The 6,000-nt window shown below is 41.7% G+C and overlaps 1 non-coding gene across 1 annotated transcript; it reads left to right on the top strand.

Annotated features, from left to right (window-relative positions):
* The first annotated feature begins 4,900 nt into the window (after positions 1-4,900).
* Positions 4,901-4,979, top strand: LOC123573785 (small nucleolar RNA SNORD55/SNORD39). Its single transcript, XR_006698518.1, has one exon. It is a non-coding gene; the product is annotated as a small nucleolar RNA SNORD55/SNORD39 (small nucleolar RNA).
* The last annotated feature ends 1,021 nt before the right edge of the window (positions 4,980-6,000 follow it).

The raw sequence follows: 6,000 nt of genomic DNA, 5'->3' as shown, positions 1-6,000 counted from the left end.
CTCCTTGCTCTTTTGGAGAATCTTGCCAATTCACTAGAATATTACTCACCCTCTGTTGCCAGAGATCTGATTCATCAGCAAGCCATTATGTCTATTTGAGACATTCTGTGATGGAGGGCGACTTAGCTGTCCTCCTCAGTGGATCCTGACCTTAGGAATACTTCGTATTGAAAAAGGGAACAGTTTGACATCTAACATTTCAACGTAGTCTGAACTTTGAGATGGGTCCAAGTGAAATGATTTATTGCAGTGTGTGTGGAGGAGGGCTTGGATTAGTTACTTTCTGTCACTGAACTAATTTCGTGTCGGATTAGAGCTATTATGGACTAAATTATCCCAAACGCCTCTTTCATTCACCAAATCCAGTTGAAATATTTTTTGCATTAAAACATCTGTTAAAAGACTTCTTATTTTGATTTCAAATTTGTAGAGCAAGTTGTAACAACAGCACAAAGAACTCTTGATATACTCTTTCCTCAGCCCCATCTGTTGTTAATTTTATTTGCTTTAATATTCTCTTTCTTCCTCTCTCTCTTACATCATTTGAGGGCAAGTTGCAGACATGATGTCCCCCAGCTTCATTTATTTTTTTTTTTAAGATATGGGGGTCTCACTATATTGCCCAGGCTGGAGTGCAGTGGCTTTTCATGGGCACAACCATAGTGCACCGCAGCCTTGAACTCATGGGTTCAAACAGCCCTCCCACCTCAGCCTCCTGAATAGCTAGGACTACAGGCACAGACCCTGTGGAATAAATGGTCTACAGGCTAGACCCTTTACTCCTAAATATTTCAGGGTGTATTTCCTAAGAACAAGGATTCTCTCTCACATAACCACAGTACAATTTATAAGATTCAGGAAATTTAACATTGATACAGTATTATTATCTAAAGTTCATAGTCAAATTTTATTAAATAGCAGATGGTGGTGGTTCACACCTATAATCCCAGCACTTTGGGAGGCTGAGGTGGAAGAATCACTTGAGTCCAGCAGTTTGAGAGCAGCCTGGGCAACATAATGAGACCCCGTCTCTACAAAAAATATACAAAATTAGGCAGGGGTGGTGGTGCGTGCCTGTAATCCCAGCTAATCAGGAGGCTGAGGTGGGAGGTTTGCTCGAGCACAGGCCTGCAAGTCTGCAGTGAGCTATGATTGCATCACTGCACTCCAGCCTGCGTGACAGAGAGCCTGTCTAAAAAAACAACCAACAAAAAGCATTAACTGATGACCTTTGTTATATTCTGATCCAGGATTCAGTCGAGGACCGTGTATTATATTGAGTTATCACGTCTCTTTAGTCCTCTTCAATTTGGAGGAGTTCCTCACTCTGGTCTTTTATAACACAGACATTTTTGAGGAATCCAAGCCAGTTCTGTATCTTTCAGTATGGGCTCGTCTGATGTTTCCTCATGAGTGGGTTCAGGTTACGTGTTTTTGTCAGGAATCCCAGATAAGTGACGTCGCGTCATGCTCAGTGCATCACATCAAGAGGCACCTGAGGTCGGTTTAACCCATTATTCATGAGAGTAGTTGAGTACTTGTTCATACCCCTTTCATTGTGGAAATAAAATACTGAATCATTCAAAATAATTTATCTTTTTATCAGTGAGGCTTTCTTCTAAATTTCCAGAGATACTTTAGATACTTGTCCCACAAGTCCATTATTTGGACTGTCCTGCAGAATTTGTGTGGATGCTTCAATAAATACTCAACCCCCTCTCTTTTACATGAACCCTCTTTAGGGAAAATAAATTGGAACAAGTGTTCTCATATATTCAAAAGCAAATAATGAATACCACATGTGAAAAGCTTCCAGTGCAGTGCCTCACACATAGCCGCCAATGAGTGGCTATCATTCCTATTCTTACTTGAGATGCCAACACATTTTCCATTCTTATGCGACAAGAATCAGAACCATGCACTGAACGCCTCTTAAGTAGAAATTTGTCTGTGTTACTGGGTGACTTGGGGGAAATTTTAGAAGCTTAAACCTATAGACAGTATCACAAGCTTTCCCATCAAAATAGATGGTTGAAAATGGGAATATTTTATATCCATAGTTTCAGTTTGGTTTTCCATGTATAAACTTTAAGTCTAGAGAGCTTAATTACAATGTTTTTTAAAAAGTACAATTTATGAGATTTAACAGTATGTATCATTCTTGTATACATTTACCCAAAAATGCTCTTAAAAATACTTTTGGAAATCCATTGAGCAAGTCTCTAAACTGCTTCTTCTATAATGCCCTAATCTCTCTTTTAAATCACAAAATGTCTCTTAAGTTCTATCTTCTATTCCATTCATTATTTTCCCCTTCTGGATTTCTGGTAGTTTTCCTTCCTTCCTATAATAGCTACCTAAGCATTGTCCAATTTACGTGCATATGATAGACATTTTTAATGCAATTCATTTCTATTTCATTTCTTTGCTGGCAAATATTCTCATTGTCCTCCTTCATTTCCAATACACGGACTTCAGTCTCAGTGACTGATACATTCTTTTCCTCATCCACTCGAGTTTGAGAGCAGTATTCTCAAATTTTAAAGGTCATACAAATCACTTGGGGATCATGTTAAGATGCAGATTATGATTCAGTAGGTCTGAAATGGGGTTTGAGATTTTGCATTTCTGTCAAGCTCCCAGGAAATCCAGTTAGTTGTTGCTGGTCTGAGGACCTTGAGTAGCAAGGTGCTGGAGGATTTGACAATGAACTGAATTTTGTGCTAGGAACAGGGGGCACTTGATGAGGTAAAGGGAAGAGGGAATGGGGGGATTTGATGAGGCAAAGGGAAGTCTATTCTAGGAAGAACAAACGGAGCAAAGACAATGATAACTCAGCCCCTTTGGGGAAGTGTATGTGGTTCAATGTGGCCGGACTATAGAGCACAGAACTACCTGGTGATGAGGCTGGAGAAGATCAATCAGCTCGGTCGCTGGAGTGCAAAGGGCTGGGCTTTTATTTAGTTTTTTGAGACAGAGTCTCACTCTATTGCCCAGGTTGTAGTGGCACAATCTCGGCTCACTGCAGCCTCCGCCTCCTGGGTTCAAGTGATTCTCCTGCCTCAGCCTCCCGAGTAGCTGGGATTACAGGCACTGGCATGAGGCACTACGCCGGGTCTTTCTACCACTTTTAATGAAATGTTACCTCCTTCCTTCTCAGAGGGTTGTTTTCCAATTCTTTGCAACACATATTCAGAGACTATGTGACATCTATGTCAACCTTTATGGGATAACTCTCAAGTTGGTACTTTTTATTATGTTAAAGATATTTGCTTGAAAGTCTACTTCCTGTAACTTGGAATGATGATTTTCTGATCCTACTCAACTCCATTTTGGGTTATCATATCATATCGTTGGACTGATCTCCTAAGTCTCTGTATCAGTCAGGGTTCTCCAGAGAGACAGAACCAATGATGTGTGTGTTGTGCGTGTAGGAGAGGAACACACAGGGAGGGGTGTTTATTTTTAGGAGTTGGCTCCTGTGATTTTGGAAGTTGGCAAATCCAAACGCAGCAGGGTGGGCCAACAGGATGGAGACCCTGGGAGGAACTGATGTTGCAGCTTCAGCCCGAAGGCAGTTTGCAGGCAGAATTCTCTCTTCCTGGGGGATCTTCAGTCTTTCTCTTGAGACCTTCAATAGGTTGAATGAGGCCCACCCACATTTTGGAGGATAAACAGCTTTATTCAAGGTCTACTGACTTAAATATTAATCTCACCTAAGAAATATCTGCACAGCATTGGGCTGGGTGCAGTGGCTCACGCCTGTAATCCTAGCACTTTGGGAGGCCGAGTTGGGCAGATCATCTGCAGTCGGGAGTTCAAGACCAGCCTGACCAACATGGGGAAACCCCGTCTCTACTAAAAATACAAAATTAGCTGGGTGTAGTGGTATATGCCTGCAATCCCAGCTACTCAGGAAGGCTGAGGCAGGAGAATCGCCCGAACTCGGGAGGCAGAGGTTGCAGTGAGCTGAGATCATGCCATTGCACTCCAGCCTGGGCAACAAGAGTGAAACTCCATCTAAAAAAAAAAAAAAAGAAAGAAAGAAAGAAAAGAAATACCCGCACAGCATCATCCGGATTGGTGTTTGACTAAATATCTGATTACTATCACCTAGCCAAGATGACACATAAAATTAACCATCACAGGCCATACCTGACGGCTTATGCCTGTAATCCCAACAGTTTGGGAAGCTGAGGCAGGAGCATCATGTAAGGCCCAGAATTCAAGACCAGCCTGGGCAACAGAGTGAGACCCTGTCTCTACAGACTTTTTTTTTTTTTTTGAGACAGAGTCTCACTGTTTGTTGCTCAGGCTGGAGTACAGTGGCGCGATCTCAGCTCACTGCAACCTCTGCCTCCCAGATTCAAACGATTCTCCTGCCTCAGCCTCACGAGTAGCTGGGATTATAGGCACCCACCACCATGGCTGGCTAATTTTTTGTATTTTTAGTAGAGGCGAGGTTTCACCATGTTAGCCAGGGTGGTCTCGATCTCCTGACCTCGTGATCTGCCTGCCTCGGCCTCCCAAAGTGCTGGGATTACAGGCACAAGCCATCGCGCCCAGCCCCCAATTTTTTTTTTTTTTTTTTTTTTTTTAATTAGCTGGGTGTGTTCGTGCATGCCTGTAGTCCCAGGTACTTGAGAGGCTGAGGCAGGAGGATTACTTGAGGCCAGAAGTTTGAGGTTACTGTGAGCTATGATCATGCCACTGTACTCCAGCCTGGGTGACAAAGTGAGACCCTGTCTCTTAAAAAAATAATAATAACCATCACAGCATCACAGTACCCCTCTCATCCATTGTGAGGATTAACTGAGGTAACATACAGAAAGCATCCGACAGAACGGTCCAGGCACTAGGGAACCAAAAAGCACTGTGGTGTGCACGTGCGTTTAAATCCTTTTATTGATGGCATGATTTTAAAGCTGTTTCACTTGAGTGCACAGCAGAGAAGCCATCCTTGGAGAGCTGAGCATGCAGGAAAAGGAAAAAAAAGCTTCAGGGAAAAACACTTGAAATTTTCATTTATCAGAAAGGATTTTGAAATATCTACTGTAATTTTCCCCCCAGTCGTTAAGATAACATAACTCAGTATGGCATTATGTTGGTACCAACAGTTGCACTCAATGACATGTTTTTTTCCTGAGAACAAATATATCAGTGGACATCATCCCTTTTCAGAGCAAATATTTTGTGATGCCCCTTTATTAACCTAAAATAAAATTTACAAATATACTCAATTTATATCAAACCAATATAATGTCCTATTATACCATAATTGAAAAGAAATTTAAAAGTAATTTATACTACTTTAATACATAAACATTGGGGCAGTAGATTAGAAAATATAGTTAGGTTGGCCAGGCGCGGTGGCTCACACCTGTAATCCCAGCACTTTGGGAGGCCGAGGTGGGCGAATCTCCTGAGGTCAGGAGTTTGAGACCAGCCTGGCTAACATGGTGAAACCTTGTTTCTACTAAAAATACAAAAAATTACCCAGGTGTGTTGGCGCATGCCTGTAATCCCAGCTACTTGGGAGGCTGAGGTAGCAGAATCACTTGAACCCGGGAGGTGGAGATTGCAGTGAGCTGAGGTTACGCCATTGCACTCCAGCTTGGGCAATAAGAGCGAAACTGCATCTCAAAAAAAAAAAAAAAAAAAAAAAGTAGGCATCTATACAGAGAGTCTTCATGAACGCAGGGGCTACAAATGAAGACTGACAGAAATGTGCTGTACTGGTGACTCAAATTCCATAGGTACCATGGCTACCAAACTATGTTACCATTGGAAACATAATTTTCCAAAAGTATACCAATTCTTGGTAAAGACCAAGTGACCGCTTCTCGCTAAAATTCTAAATCTTACAAAGTAAAACTCTTCCCTCAATTTATACAACTGCATTCCTGGAGAATGCATTATATACTAAAATCATGTAAAAAGATACTGTGTTTTTATATAGCAGAATTATCTGCTTAATTGTAAACAGGCTTTTTTAGCTAT

Source organism: Macaca fascicularis, chromosome 5, assembly GCF_037993035.2.
Source record: "Macaca fascicularis isolate 582-1 chromosome 5, T2T-MFA8v1.1".
NCBI classification, from domain to species: domain Eukaryota; kingdom Metazoa; phylum Chordata; class Mammalia; order Primates; family Cercopithecidae; genus Macaca; species Macaca fascicularis.
This window is presented reverse-complemented; position numbering and strand designations above follow the sequence as displayed.